We start from the raw sequence: 15,819 nt of genomic DNA, 5'->3' as shown, positions 1-15,819 counted from the left end.
AATTCTTAAGGTTGTAGGTTCCTTTCTTCTTTCTCTTTACCTGGAAAATGTCCCTAAACACCCACAGAAATTTTGGAGGACCTGAATGTGTAACTTTGGTCTTGTGAATAATCAAGTTGAAGTTGATGGGACTGCTTACAGACATAAAACACTGAGAGGTTTTATTTCGCTTCCCCGACCCCCAGATCCCTTTCTTTTTGGAAGAAAATTCAGTACCTTTTTTTCCTGTTGCATATTACATTATGAAAATAAACATGTGTTTACAGTTATGGCCACTCTCTGTAGTTTTGATTTGTCATTTCTACTGCTGAAATGATAAATCATTCTCTTTGGAGTTGAAGTAACTCCAAATCGATGGGAGCAATGCTTGTCATGTTGTGTATAAATACTTCTTTTTTTTGTTTTTGTTTCATGTATTGAGGATTTTGGAAGATATGAGTGGAATTAGCTAGGAGTTGGCCATATAAATATTTGGCTAACTTATGATTGTGACCTCTTCAATGAACAGCTTGCAAATGTCATATAGTAGTAGGGAACAAGTCTCTGTATTCAAAACAAAGGTGAATTTACTTGGAGAGTGATTTGGATTAGAGAATAGCATTTCTTCAAAAAGAATAGTAGCAAAATTGTGAAAATCATATAGATAAGTAACTGCAGCCACAGTGACTCTCTCTAGTTGCGAGTCTGGGTGACTGTTTCCAAGGTGGAAATTAGTATAAGTTCCTGGAGCATGATCTGACCCAACAAATTGCTGCTGCAGGTATTGCTGTTACTTCTCTTTTCTTTCTTCTTCTTCTTCCTTTTTTTTTTTTTTTTTTTTTTTTTTTTTTTTTTTTTTTTTAAGATAATTATGATGTAAATGGAGAACAAAGGGAACTTGATTTCCCTTTGTGTTCCAGTAGGCACTGAAGAGAAGTTGGAATACAACTAATGATAAGAAGAATGTAAAACTTCCTATCTTGTGCTGAGTTTTGCCCTTCGTATCACAGAGTTGCTTAATAGATGCCAAAGGCAGCAGTGGTGAAAGACTGACAGATCTCCTCTTCCTCATCATCAATAAGCCAAACAATTTTAAAGCTTTAGGGGCTTAGCTCTTCTTTTAGTGAAGTATCCACATGCTGCCTTAATATTGAGGGTGCTAATGACAGCCTGCCGTTGGGTGGGTTACTTCTTGCTCACTGTTCCATGAGCAAGGCCTAAGGATTGATTTTTCTCATTGAGGGAGATGCACTAATTTTACTGCTGCCCTAAGTGTTTTTTGTGGTTTAATATCACTTCCCCCCCTCCCCCCCCCCCCCCAAAAAAAAAAAAAGTTAACTCTACAGCTCTACAGAGAGTTAAGAATTGAAGTCAGCATTCGAAGAAGTAACCTAGCTGGTCACCTTTGATAAAGAAGAAGAGTAGGAGAGCAGTAGAGCTGAATTTTCAGATGAATTTTTTGAAATTTGAATAGTTTCAGTATTTCCCCCCCTTTTTCTTTAAAAAAAAAAAAAAAAAGCCTGATTCATGAGATAATGAGGCAGTGACAAAATTCACAATAAACTGGAGGGATTATATATCCCTTACAAACATACATGAGAATACTTTTTTCCCCCCTTTTCTTTGCAAAGCCTTTTGATTGTAAGCAGAGAACCATACTCTGTTCTTGGTCAAAATGTCAAGCAGCTGTGCCACCACTGAAGGATTTCTATTACGAACTGTTTGCTCTGTTTTGAAGTTGCGAGCATATTGCAGTGATCCAGGGGTCTTTGATTATGAATCTGCAACTTACATTCTTCTTGACTACAAGGGTGGAGTATTCTTGCACATGTGGGGGTTTTGTAGGGTCTGTCAGTAGTGCATGATGGGTTGTGTTACAGAAGCAAGGGATAAGTGATAAGAAGGGTGAGTTACTCCAGGTGCAGAAATTTGCTGTCACATCTGTGCCACTCCCGGGCTCTGACCAAGCTCTTGGAGCTAGTACCAGTATTTCAGTGTGGCACCAGGTAGTGTCCTGGAGATAAATTATAGTTACTTAGGCTGTGGTTCAATGACAAGTCTTATCTTGCAGGGAGACTTTGGCTTTTGACTTGGTGCTTTCAATGGATAGAAAATTCATCACAGTTTTAATAAAGCTTTCTAATCATTATTTATCGTGTGTCTGTTTTAATGTGTGCAGTGCTTTTGATTTGAATTGCTTGCCTCAACTTCCATGTGATTTTACAGCTTTGTCAGGTAGATTAAGCTAGTTCCTGCTTTCAATTACTTGGTAGCACATACACGTGGTAGTTAATTTACCTCAGGCCTCTAGTTCAATGCACTAAATGGATTGAATTACATAGATCCTACTGAGATGCCATTATTTTTCTTTTGTTGCCATCGTTATGGCTGTTTTTAATATGTTTACAGTTTTCAACGTCCTTTTTGAAACGTAGTCTTGACTACCCATGATATTCAAATAACGGTAGTATCAACCTTGTTTATGAGAGCAGAAAACATCAGAGTTGAGCAAGGAAGTTATGCCTGTTTATACAGCCAAGAATTGCATTTACTTTTTGTTCACAGTGTCAAGTTAGGAATGTTTGCTTCCTTATCTACTGAGTAGGATTTAGAAGCCTTTTTAAAATAGTTTGCAATTTCTAGAAGGAAACTTTTCTTCGAGTAGTTTCACCCCAAAGTGACTGCTTTTGGGAGCTTCCCTTAGTGCTTCCATAGATATCTGAGAGCCATTTCCCCAAAATCTGAGACTTTGAGGGCAGACGAAAAGCTGTCCCATTGTACCAGTTATGGGAAATCACACCCTTGTTCTGCAGGAATTCAGTGAGACCTACTATTTTCTTGAACCCAATCTTATCTTAAAGAAAAGGTAATTTATTCCCTGACTCACTTTCCTACTAAATGTAATCTTCTCTAACAATGCTGTATTTTTCTGCAGCTACTCTTCTGTTTCTTCTACTTTTTGTCCTGCATGCCTTCTGTCTCACTTTGTTTTCTTAATTTTTATTATTTTTTTAATACTCAAAATGCAGCTAATAGAAAAGAAGTATGAATACTTAAGCATTGTTGCTGCCACCTTCATCTGGGGGGGGGAACAGGTATGGAGGGTTTCCTGCCTGTGGCTCTCTGATTTCAGAAGCTGGTTGGGATCTGCCTAGGGTGTTACTTGGAATGGGTGCTACAAGGAGCAGTTAGGTATTGCCAGTGACTCAGCAGTGCTTGCATGTTGTGTCAGCATTCACTGTGCAAAAAAAGTAGGTTAAATATCACAGCATTAGTCTATTGTCTCTTGGTTAAATAATGCCATGATGGTGGTGGCAGGGGCTTTATTTTACCATCAACTGAAGTAGCATTTCTGTAATAGTAGTTGTAGTTTAAGTAGTTGTAGTCATTCCAGATACTCTGGCACTTCTAATAGAGCTGGGTATGATACTTTGTACAGGTTTTTGTAGCTGTACTAAGCACTGTAAACCTTTGTAGGCCAGAGAATGGGCTAAGCTTTTCCTAACACTTCCTCACAAAGGTTTGGCTGACTTAAGAATTGCTGAAAAGTTTAGTTGGTTATATGCAATTGAACCTGGGTAGGTTGAACATACAAATCACCATGATGTGTTATTTAGAATATATATTTTAAAAAATATTTTGCTTCATAAGTAGTGTTAGACTCCTCCCTTCCTTCCCCCGCTCCCCCCACAATCCTGTCTGCTGACTGAGCAGATTCCAGAGAAGCTGCTGAAGACTGAGGACTAAAGGTAGCAGCTCAGGTCTGTCAGGGATAATTTGATTAGCTGTATCATGAAGTCTATGCAATTGTATTTGTCCCAGCTCCTAAAGCTTTTAACCTGGAAGAGATGTCTGGTAGATGCATGGGGTGGGTGGTCACATCTTGATGACAATGGGTAGAGAACCAAATGGGTAAAACTTTTGACTCTTACTTTGTTTTGGAAAACTTTGCTGGACTGTGCCCAGACATGTGATGAAAGATTGACTTTGCCTGGTGTCACTTGTGCAGATATGGACCAAATGATTAACGGTGGGATAACAGCTGATTAATATGGAAAGCTGTCTTTCTACCAAAATGAGAGGGGTCAAGTAGCAAACAATCTGAATAATTCATCTCCCAACCAGTCTGATGATTAGGAACCACAGGGGAAAGACAAGGATGGCTTTTGCTCAGTGCAGTGAATTGTTCTCCAGTCCTTGTGCTTATTATTAGGGGTGAGTATGTGGTGGGAGATAGCTGGCATCATTACATTGCTTTAGAATCATAGGATCAGTAAAGTTGGAAGGGACCTCTGGAGATCATCTAGTCCAACCTCCCTGTTTTGCAGGGTCACCTGGAGCATGTTAAACAGGGTTGCATCCAGGTGGGCCTTGAAGATCTCCAGAGAAGGAGACTCCACAACCTCTCTGGGCAACCTGGTCCAGTGCTCTGTCACTCTCACAGGGAAGAAATTCCCCCTCACGCTCAGGCGGAACTTCCTGTGCTTCAACTTCTGCCCATTGCCTCTTGTCCTGTCACATGGGACAACTGAAAAGAGTTTGTCCCTGTCCCCTTGACACCCTCCCTTCAGGTACTTGTACACATTGATAAGATCCCCCCTAAGTCTTCTCCTCCCCAGGCTGAAGAGGCCCAGCTCTCGCAGCCGTTCTTCATAGGGCAGGTGCTCCAGCCCTCTGATCATCTTTGTAGCCTTACGCTGGACTCTCTCCAGTAGCTCTATGTCTCTCTTGTCCTGGGGAGCTCAGAACTGGGCACAGGACTCGAGGCCTCAGCAGGGCTGAGTAGAGGGGCAGGATCACCTCCCTCCACCTGCCGGCAACAGTCTTCCCAATGCACCCCAGGAAACCATTGGCCTTCTTGGCCACAAGGGCACATTGCTTGCTCATGGTTAATTTGTCATCCGTCAGCACTCCCAGGTCCTTCTCTGTAGAGCTGCTCTCCAGCAGGTCAACCTCCAGCTTGTACTGGTGCCTAGGGTTATTTTTTCCCTAGGTGGAGGACTCTGCACTTGCCCTTGTTGAACCTCATAAGGTTCCTCTCTGCCCAGCTCTCCAGCCTGTCCAGGTCTCTCTGAATGGCAGCACAGCCCTCAGGTGTGTCAGCCACTCCTCCCAGCTTGGGATCATCAGCAAACTTGCTGAGGAGGCACTCTGTCCCCTTGTCCAGGTCATGGATGAAGAAGTTGAACAGGATGGGACCCAGTTCTGAGCCCTGGGGGATGCCACTAGCCACAGGCCTCCAACTAGACTCCACACCACTGATGACGACCCTCTGAGCTCTGCCTTTCAGCCAGTTCTTAATCCACCTCACTGTCCACTTGTCTAACCCACACTTCCTGAGCTTATCTAGGAGGATGCTGTGGGAGACCGTGTCAAAAGCCTTGCTGAAGTCAAGGTACACAACATACACTGCTCTGCCCTCATCTACCCAGCCAGTCATTCCATCAGAGAAGGCTATCAGATTGGTTAAGCAGGATTTCCCCTTGGTGAATCCATGCTGGCTACTCCTGATCGCCATCTTTTCCTCCATGTGTCTAGAGATGACATCCAGAATGAGCTGTTCCATCACCTTTCCAGGGGTGGAGGTGAGGCTGACCGGCCTATAGTTGCCTGGGTCCTCCTTCTTGCCCTTTATGAAGACTGGAGTGACATTGGCTTTCTTCCAGTTCTCAGGCACCTCTCCAGTTCTCCATGACCTTTCAAAGATGATGGAGAGCAGCTTGGCAACAGCATCCGCCAGCTCCCTCAGTACCTGTGGGTGCATCCCATCTGGGAAACTAGATAAGACTTTTCAGTGTCATGTGTTTGTCTTCTGCCCCAGCCGCACTTAAGGATTGAAATTAAAATCCCCTTTGCTGGGCTGCTGCTGCTGTTCTTCCTTATTGGGGCAGATTTATTTTCTTAAATACAGGAATTCTGAATTCCTTAAAATTGAATCAGTATGAGCCTCTGCCCCTAACTGATCACTCAGTGGATAAATTTAAAAGTGGATTTGTTTTGAAAACTACGTATCCATTTGTAATACGTGATTTCTATTGTCAGAAGTAACACATGCGTTGTCCTTAAAAGAGATTAAGGAGCTGGAGATTAATTTTCTGTTCTCCCAGTCTGTTGATACTGTGCGCTTTACACTACTGTGGGAGTAGTAAGTTTCACTGTTTTGTCAACTAGCCATGTCCTGTCCTTGTTGTGGTGGTTCCTAGTCCCCAGGCTGAACCTAGCAGATAACAGGCAAGTTTTCCAGGAAGGAAACTGGAGACTGGTCTCCAAAGCAAAATGAAACAGTCAAAGCACCCTTTGCAACATCAGCAAATTGAAGGAGAAATCTCAACAAATAATTCTAGGGCTTTTTATATTCTGACCTTTTTTTTTACTACTGCAAATGCTGTTGAAATTCTAATTTGTGTTTAAGAAAAAAATCTTTGGTGCAGCTTTCTTTTTAACAGGATGTTAAATTATTATTATTGTTATTATTTTGAAATGAGGCTAATTCAGAATTTTTTATTGCTTCTGATTTGGGAAGATTCATGAGCTTCATGCATGCTCTTTCTCCTGGAATTCTGCTTAGATGATAATTTCAAGCACTCTAGAGTCTTCTACAGAAAGGGTGGGAATAATAACTAGAATGAACCCCAGGAAACAACTGGATCTCCTGCAGTGATGCATGTTGGAGAGCCTCGTCCAAGCTCAACAAATAGCGAGCTATGGAAAAGCATATTGTGAAGAAAACTGTTCCTAGTCTTCTGGGCATTCCTTCTGAATGCCTTCCAGATTAAGTTTTATGGAAAAATCAAAAAAGGCACATTTTGTTACTTTTTTTATTTATTTTTTTTCCTCCCACTTGCAGGCCCAAGTGATGCAGGGAGCAAAGTGCTCTGTGTAGAGCTCCTTGCAGAGGTGGCCTCGCTCCCATAGGAGCGAGGTGCATTCGAGGTCCGCTGTGGGTAGTCCAGGAAAATGCCATGAGAAAGATGAGGAGGTCCGCACACAAGCGGAAGCCAACGGAGCTGAAGGGGCCGCCTGTAACAATAAACCTGATGTTGCGGTGGTTCTGATGATGTGTATATTTCTTTGTACTTGGATAACTATAATGTGTTGATGTTACGTGGACCAACATAAGATTTTGGATGATGTTAAAGCGCTTCAGGAAGAAAATGGAAAAATAATTTAGAAAATATATTTATTAGGCAAAATGATTGTCATCTCTCAGTAAATGGTAACTGGTCTTTGAAAAACGATTTTCTCTTTTGAATGTAATTTCTTTTGCCTGTGTTTTTTTTTTGTTTTTTGTTTCTTTTTCCTTCTATTTAGAGTCTTTGTCCCAGTGAAATCAGTGATCAGACTTTGGTGAGTGTCACTGAAATCAGGACTTTACTTTCAGCACTGAATACAGTTTTAGCTCTTAACTTCTTTGATGTCATCATTATGTAATATTGAAAATAAATCTTTATCTGATAACAATGTTTTCTAACTGTTTAAATTTTGATTTCTTCTTCATCCCAAATACTGTTTGCTTTCAATTCTTTATTTTTTCCCTTAGCCTTTGCAGATTAGCTGTTATTATGAGTATAAATGAATTGTTACACAAGTGTGAATTGCATGCTTGCTGTGATGAAAAACCAGTGGCTGATAATTCTCTTAACTGAAGGCCCTAGGATCATGCATTATTTGGCCGTGAAATGAATCTTTCTTCCTGTTTCTCTTCCCTTTTTCCTTTTTTACTTTGGCAAGTTCTACAGGCAGATACCTCAGAAAAGCTGTGCTGCCCTGTAGAAAGCCAGTGCCATGCATTTATTGCCTGCTTGCTAGTCCAGCAGCATATTCTAGATTTCAAGTATACCTTTTTTATCTAAATCTTGTATTATCCCAGACCTAGGTACATGTCCTTATCAATAACAATTACATTTCGTATGGATAATATATCACTGCTTTCTAACTGCAGATTGAGAACATAACCAAGTTGGTTAGGTGTAAGCTGCATTTTCCTCTCTTTATAAAAAGCTTGCATCTTTACTCAATTTGGATACATTTTTAGAGGGACCGAGAAAAGGTCTGAATTGCTTTCTGCCAAATTTTAGGATTTTGACACCAAGCACGGAAGCATGCTTGTCCCTCAGTAAAGAGGCTTTAACATTGACAGAAAAATGTCCTTAATAGGCTGACTGTTTTGGCTGACTTCAACTTGAGGCAGCCCGAGCAATTACTTTGATGTAGCTGTAAACAACTGAAGACAAAATTTTCTCCTGAAATGTGTTGGGCAGACTGAAGTGCTCACCATTACCAACCATGTGATGGGTAACTTGAAGTAAAAGATAAGTTAACAGCTTTAAGTACACATTTGCAGAACTGGGAAATGAAGTTGCTTATTACAAATATAATTCATGTGAGTGAGTAGTCCCTCTGAATTCACTTGATATTGATGTAGTTCTGCATGAATACAGAGTTCAGTGACACTGAGTGCCTAGTAACGTGACTGAAACTTCTTCAGTGAAGATGCAGCACTGGAGGAACTGAAATTATTTGTAAAATTAGGTAACGTTGTGATTTCCCCCCCCCCTTTTTTTCCCCTTTGGATAGCCAAAAGAAAAAAACCGAATGTTTAGCTTCAGAAACACTGAGATACTTCATGCTGGTGCTTTCAATTTAAGATGTTCCGAATTTTAGTCTCAAAATCAGTGTGCTTTGTTCAACAAGAGTACCTCAGTTTAATAATATTTTTTAAAAACGCTTGAATTATCTGAAGGTAAAATGTTTTCTGCTATTGTTCTAACGGAAGGTTTCTGTGTTTCTGTTTTAATTCAACTCTAATCAACCTTGATTCAAACTTCCTTTTTCCTCTTTGTTAATCAAGCCCTGAACCATCTCACTGAGTGAACACATCCAGGTTTGAGCAAATGAAGTCCAGATTAGATATGCTGAGGAGAGGATAGTGTATAGCTGGTTTGTATGAACTGGTTGTTTGTTCTGGCTTTTCTGCATACATAGAAATAGCCTCCTTTTTTCCCCCTCCTTCCTTCTGAACCGAGGATTTGTTACCTTCTGAGAACTGGAGAGGAAGAGCAGAAAGAAGGAAGCAGTGGAAGAAAAAAAAGTAAAATAAAAATAACAAAAGCAAAGGTGACAGTTTATTTTAAGGCCTCCATTCCACAGATTTTTGGCAAGGACAACTTTTACAGGCCTTAGTGATTAGTTATCTTAAAATGCACAACTGTTCTGTCACTGCAGATGTGGGTGTATTTTCTCTAATACTAAGTTCCTAACCATATTCATATGAATGATTTCAGGTAGATGTAGCCCTTCACAAATGGCTAGATCACAGAAAAATAGAGAAAAATCTTACTGGAAAGAAGCAAGTAGCTATTTAGAGAGATTCTGTAATTACACAGGTAAATGTAACTGTGCTGTGTTTATATGGCAAGGTCAGTTTAGTTTCAGCTAAGTTTCAGGAGTTTTTGTTTTCTATGTGGCACAAGCTGGCTCTCTACTAATACAAGGCCAGAGTCCAGTGTTGTTTTCTACAGGAATGAGATGGAGAAAAGAAAAATGGTAACATAATAAAGATTTTAAGAATCTTGCAGAAGAGAACTAAGTTATTTTTCATTATGCAGTACCTAAAGGAATTTGCAAGGGGGAATGAAATGAGCAGAAACATTGCTGCATCTAAAAGACTTCAGACCATGGAATGGGTAGAGAGTGCTGTCAAAGCACTGTAATTTTAATGCACCTAACTCTGTAGTGTCTGAGAACCTGTTAAACTGTGTGTGTTGGTGTAATATAATGTTGCTTTCAAAGCACTATAATAGAATAAAGATGTCAGGTTAAGGAGTTAAGAAATGCATAGTGAAGATTTTTGGTGTTAATTCTCCAGGTTACAAACATACAGGATGTTTCTGAACAGTTAAACTGTTAAATATGTTACTTAATATACAGTATATGCAATGTGGCACAGTTAAGGTTGCTATGGAAACTTGACATTTTGGTTCTCTTTACTGTGTTTCAGATAGGAAAACATTTGCATTGCATTACTGTGAGACTCTTTGCTCCCCCTGTACCCCTTTCTCAGTTGCTTTGTTTCTTTGTTGGGAGATGGGTGAAAGAGGAAAGGCCGTAACTTAGGAATTGCATGATCAAGAACCCTTGCAGCCAGGGTTGATTGAAAAAGGGAGGTTGAGGTGGGACTTGAAAATAATAATTTTTCTTCGGAGTTCTCTCTTGTATCCTTACTGCCACCTTTTTTTTTTTTTTTTTTTCCCAATTGAGGAAATAGACTGAATGATTAACATTTAAATCAGTGGGCTGTTAATTTAATTTTTTGTTGTTGTTTTTTCTGTTTTCGTGAAAACTTGAACATGGTAACTACGCTTTAATTTAGAAAAAAATTTCCAGTAATTTTCATGGCATGATTATGAATTCTGCTGGAAAATCTATTTAACCTAAAAAACATTGACCAGTTCCAATACCTCCCATTAAATTGGTAGACTTGGGCATATTATAACAGTTTCTTGTTGCTTGGCCTTATTCTGTAAAGCACTGAGAAAGTGTTTACTAAATTCTATTGAGTACAATGGGAATATTTGCAAATATAAACTTAATGTTATGCTTAAGCATTTTGGGAACAAGACCAGCAGTAATTATAAGTAGAAGATAAATTATTTTGTGTGTGTTTGGCCAAACATTGAGCTGCACCATTATGGTTTGTATTTCTTTAATTGACTTTTCAAAGTAAGATTATCTGCCTCTTTCTACCCTACCTCTAATTTATTCATTTTCCATTTAAATACCTTTATTGGATTGGGGAAGAAAGAGAGGAGAGAGCAAGTTTGCTGTGAAACTGAGGATGTGTTGGTCATTTTTTAAGTCTTTCTTGTCTTGTGAATGGTGCCATAGGCCTCATCATCGCTCTTTTTTTTTTTTTTAATGTTACATTACACAATTGCTGTGGTCTACCAAACTAAGTAACTGCAGAAGGAGTTGCCATGTACAGTTGTAACACCAGAAAGCTCTTTTATGGTGGAGTTGGTAGAAGTAAATGCACACTTGCAGTTTAGCTGTGCAGTGCAAAGCCCAGCGCTTTTTCCAGTAGTTAAGCCCAATGGAAGTGGCTTTGAGCAGATGTGTTGAGTATAAACTGAAATGTGGGTGAAGGAATGGTAACAAACAACTGAAGTAGGTGCGAGTGAGAAGGTGAAGGGCAGTAATACTTCAGTCTGCAGCAACTGCATGCTGCATGGACATATTTTAATAGCTTTAGAGAGGAGAGTGAAAGCTCTTTGTCTTTGGCTTGGTACCTCTGCTGGTTGAGGTTCGTATGATCATGAGAGGACATTTGCTGTTCATCCCTCTGTAGTGGAGCTGTTGTATAAGGAATTCTGCCTTTTTTTCCAGTAGAAATCCCACTTGAGTCCTGTGTAAGCAAACTCGTTGGAGCAACTTTGATGTACAGCCAGGCCTGGGATATGTGACATTGTGGATCCTGTGGCCCTTAACAACGCGATGCATATATGACCTGGGATGATTCTGTTATTGAGCAGTTAGCGTGGAGGGGAGGTGGCAGCAGGCAGTAGATTGATAGATGGGGGGGGGTTATTTGTTTGTTTGCTACTGTATTTATGTTTATTCTCATAGCCTGCTGCTTAGGGGGTGTGAGGAAGGAATGACTTATCTGTTGGCTGCTTCTGTTGCTTTGCTTGGTTCAGAGTGGAGAATCTAGGGAGGACTTGGTCACATCCCTTAAGAAGTCATAGAGAACCCATAAGTCATTAGCTCTGGCAATGTCATCGTTGTCTGCATTGCATATATTTTGACCTTGTCAAAACATACCTGCGCAGGCTGTCTTTGAAATGTTTTTAAAAACAGATCATAAAACTAGGGGTTGTTGCAAGCAAAGAACGTGCTGATGTTAACTGCCAAATAAACTAGTCCCAAGGGGATTTTCCAAATGCTAGTAGGTGTAGAATGTTATGAATTTTTATTTTTTAGAAAACTGCAAGTGCTTAGTGTTATAGTTGAGTGCTACTAAGAACATAGATAAATGTCCTTTGTGTGTATGTGTGCATGCTCTCAGGTAGGAAAGCAGTGACATTTGTCTTATCCTCTATGAACATGGCAAACTGCATTGTCCTTTTGTCCTCTGGCCAAGGAACTATGATGCCATATATCAATTTGGGATCTGATCTCAGAAAGGCAATACAAACTATGATAGAAACACCTTAGTATCTGGTGTAAGCACAGATGTTTTCGTTCAAAAAGCATCCTGAGAAAGACAGGCACAGTGGGTGAGCCATTGGGCTGGTGGTCAAGAGAACTGTATTTTTTGTCATGACTTTACAGGAGGACCATGAGGTCCTTCTGGCTCTCAGTTCCTCATTTGTAAAATGAAAGTAATACTTTTGCCATGGACTGTTGAAAGGCTTAGTTTTTTAAATAAAAATTGCTAAAACTACTAGAATCTCAGAACTAACTGAAACCAGTAGTTTGCAGATTCATGGGTACTTCTGTAGCTTAAATGTGTGTGGTTTTTTGTACTTCACTATCTACATAATTCATTTTGTTTCTACAAAGGCTAATGTTTTGCTGCTGCCTTGTATCTTTTTTTTTTTTTTTTTTTTTTTTTACAATATTTGGTAAGAAGAGACCTGTGTTTTCTGTCAACAGTCCATAAAGCACACAGGATTTGCTGTTTTGATTCGGCATGTTATGCAAACCTATGTAATGCGAGCCTGAAAGGTTCGGAAGACTTGGGCTAGACACTTATTTGAATCAGGATGAATTAAAACAGGGGATGCAAGAGTATGAAGATGTTAGTTCTTTTATAACTTGTACGGGCAAGAAATTCTGTAGCAATGTTCTTAATGATTGAAAAATAAAAACCTTCCAAAATGGGCCTGATTTCAAACAGCACTGCCCTTTCACAGTCCATATGGCATAGCACTCTGCCGATTAATAATTTTCTTCCATACTGTGCTTTTTAACCTGTTTCTTTCTAACAACAACAGTTGAATTATAAAATACAATGTATTTATTTCTTATGGGAAAATACATTTGGTAGTGTTCAGTGTCAGTTCAGTATCAGAAAGGGAAGATTAGATGTTTTTATTTTTTGACAACCGTCATTCATGACCTGGAATTTCTGGTACGTCTTTTGCTTCCTCTTATTTTCTGTAAAGTATGACAGCCTGACTTAGTGGTAAAATTCTCCTCCTAAGCAAGCCAGAAGTAACTCATGTGGGGACTCTCTTGGAGCTGAATCATTCCTTTGTTACTGTTGTTCTGTTCCTTGGATTCTCACTTTTTTTTTTTTTTTTTTTAACTCTGGTCCTGTGGACAGGCTCTTGCAGATCTAATTAGTGTGTTGAGGGTGCTCTAAGCTTAGGCTGTGTGTTATTTTTCTTTTTCTCTTCATCAGAACAAAGCAAAATCGCTCAGTCGCTCAGACCATTAGCTACTTCCTCTCTATAGTGGGGATATTAACCGCCTAAGCTATTCCAGCTAGGAGCAAGGGCAAGGGTGTTGGTTTTCTTTTTGTATCTTCGCTCCAGATCGTATCTTTACAGTCTTGGATTTCTGATCATATTACTGAGAGCCTAGAACATGGAGCAGCCACATAAAATCTGTCTCTCCACTGGAGATCAGGAGATTGTGATACTGATTTATGTTTAATCTGAACAAAAAGTCCAGAAATCCCTTCTGTGTTCAAATTCATTTGCAGTCTTCCAACTTTTGCCTTTTGATTGGGGGCTCTTAAGAGTATAGTCTTCTTACAAGAAATGTGACAGACAATACTTTAGAGGTCAGTAGAGTTATTCTCATAAGAGGGTTATTAATCCAAGCAAAGGTTAAGTGATCAGCCCCAACTTCAGCACTGCAGAGAAGCTCTCCTAGTTTGGCTTGGAACTCTTCAGTTACACGTAATGACTGTAACCTTTTTGTAAACATAGAGTTTATTCATGTTTTGGAAATACCCTATGTTTATGTGGTAATTCTAATGAAAGTATACAATTGAACCTTTTACTGTCACCCCAAATGAAGCACATTAATAGAGGACAAAAACAGTAGAACTTAACCTGGTTAATTCAGTCAGTGAGACATAGATTAACAAAATGCTGCGAAGTTTATCATTTCTCAAGTAGTCTTCTTCAGAGTTGATTGAGTTTCACAAGCTTTGGTTTGTGAAACTTTATTATATGCATCTATATGACCTGGCAGTGAATTAAAATGCTTCTCCTGTTCCTGTTGCCTTGTGCTTAAATGTGTTGTGTGGCCCAGTACTGCAGCTTTGCTGGTGTGGGTAACTACTTGAATCTGTGCAGTGCCCTAGGAACTGCTTTGGGCTTTCCAGAAGCACATACAGCAATCCTGAGTGCCTGATTTCAGAACTAGTACACTAAAAATACTTCCCATTAACGTGTGCTTCGATGTAGTTCTACCACTTCCTTCTTGAGCTAGGTGTAAATTTTTAATACTGCTTTTGGTGTTATATCATCTTTCCTTTTTTAATCTAATACTGACCTGTTAGTATAGTCTTTATCATCTATCATAGTATGCTTTTTTAGGGGTCTGAACTGGCATGGGTACACAGCAAACCTGCTAGAACTGTATGAAGGTCTAAGCTAAATCACTGGTGATGTTCATGTTCAAAAAAAGGCTTATGGCAACATTTGAATGCTTGTATTGCAGCAGGTGATGGTAAGGAAATGTGTAGTCATGTGAGTGGTTGCGTGTGTCGTTTGCCTGTAGCCTCAGAGGCAGAGGTAAAACAGAAGCAAAAATACAAAACTAGTTTTGTGTAAGATGCTACACCAGAGAGCAGGTGCAGGTTACACAGCGCGTATAGGAAACATGCTGTTCCCTTTACATAATGAAGTTTTATTGCTACATTTTTGACCTGACTACATCTGCTTGGTTGTCCCACCTGGAGTCCTCTATCATAACACCTTGGTCTTTCTAGCTGTGGAAAATGTGTGCAGACCTCTCACCACCTCTGTTTTCTTTTTGCAGTTTGCATGCTGCCACTGTTGCTCACCTTTGGGGACCCCTGCTGTAATACAGGATGCCACCCTGGGATTGGGTTCAGTACATCACTCATTACATGCTTTCTGAGAGCATTGAGTAAGCTCAATGCTTTTAAACCTAGATGCAGAGAGGAACTCAGACTTTGTTTTCTTCAGTGCATCTGGGCATTAATTTCTATGCAAGTGCCTGCATAGCCAAATAAATGTGAGACTGTGCACAGTTTGCGTATCTTGTCAGCTTAAATTTTACACAGAAAATAGTAATTGGCTCCTTGACAAACTAGTCTCTTCTCTCATCATTATTGCTGCTTGTTATCTTTGCTGATTGAATTAAAGCTAGCGTGAGGATGCTTGTGCATGTTGCCCTTCTGTTCTCATTTGACTGTGCAGGCACTTCCTGTATTTCAGTTTGCCTTTTGTGAAGTAGGGAATTGCAGCATTTTCCTACCCGATTAAAGATTGAGAGGCATTGGCACTACAGGGTCCTAAATGTGTATATGTATATTCATGGAGAAAGAATCACACAGTCCAAAATACTTTATTTTTTATTATTATTTTTTTTAATTCTGTGTGTCTTTCCGACTTGATAACTTGTCTCTGGCCATCTGTGTCCAAAGTAATGAAGTCCATTGAATGTTCTAAAAATAATCAGATACTTCACGGGCTTCTGCATTGCTGGTGCTGTTGAATGTGCCATTGTCTGTGTGCATGGTTTTAGGAAGTGATGCATATGTTTGGAAGATTATGGCCCTAGAGCCAACAGGCAGCAGTTTTGGATGCTTACCCAAGGGCAGAACGAGCAAAGATAATGCTTTGTACTTACCTAGCT

General features: G+C 39.8%; 1 protein-coding gene across 8 annotated transcripts in view; it reads left to right on the top strand.

The window, feature by feature from the left end:
* Nucleotides 1–15,819, top strand: part of NCOA7 (nuclear receptor coactivator 7) — a 96,976-nt gene that overhangs the window by 8,966 nt on the left and 72,191 nt on the right. The window lies entirely within an intron of this gene.

The sequence above is a fragment of the Rhea pennata genome, chromosome 3 (assembly GCF_028389875.1).
Source record: "Rhea pennata isolate bPtePen1 chromosome 3, bPtePen1.pri, whole genome shotgun sequence".
Classification (NCBI taxonomy): domain Eukaryota; kingdom Metazoa; phylum Chordata; class Aves; order Rheiformes; family Rheidae; genus Rhea; species Rhea pennata.
The sequence above is the reverse complement of the archived record's forward strand: the minus strand, read 5'-3'. Positions and strand labels throughout refer to the sequence as shown.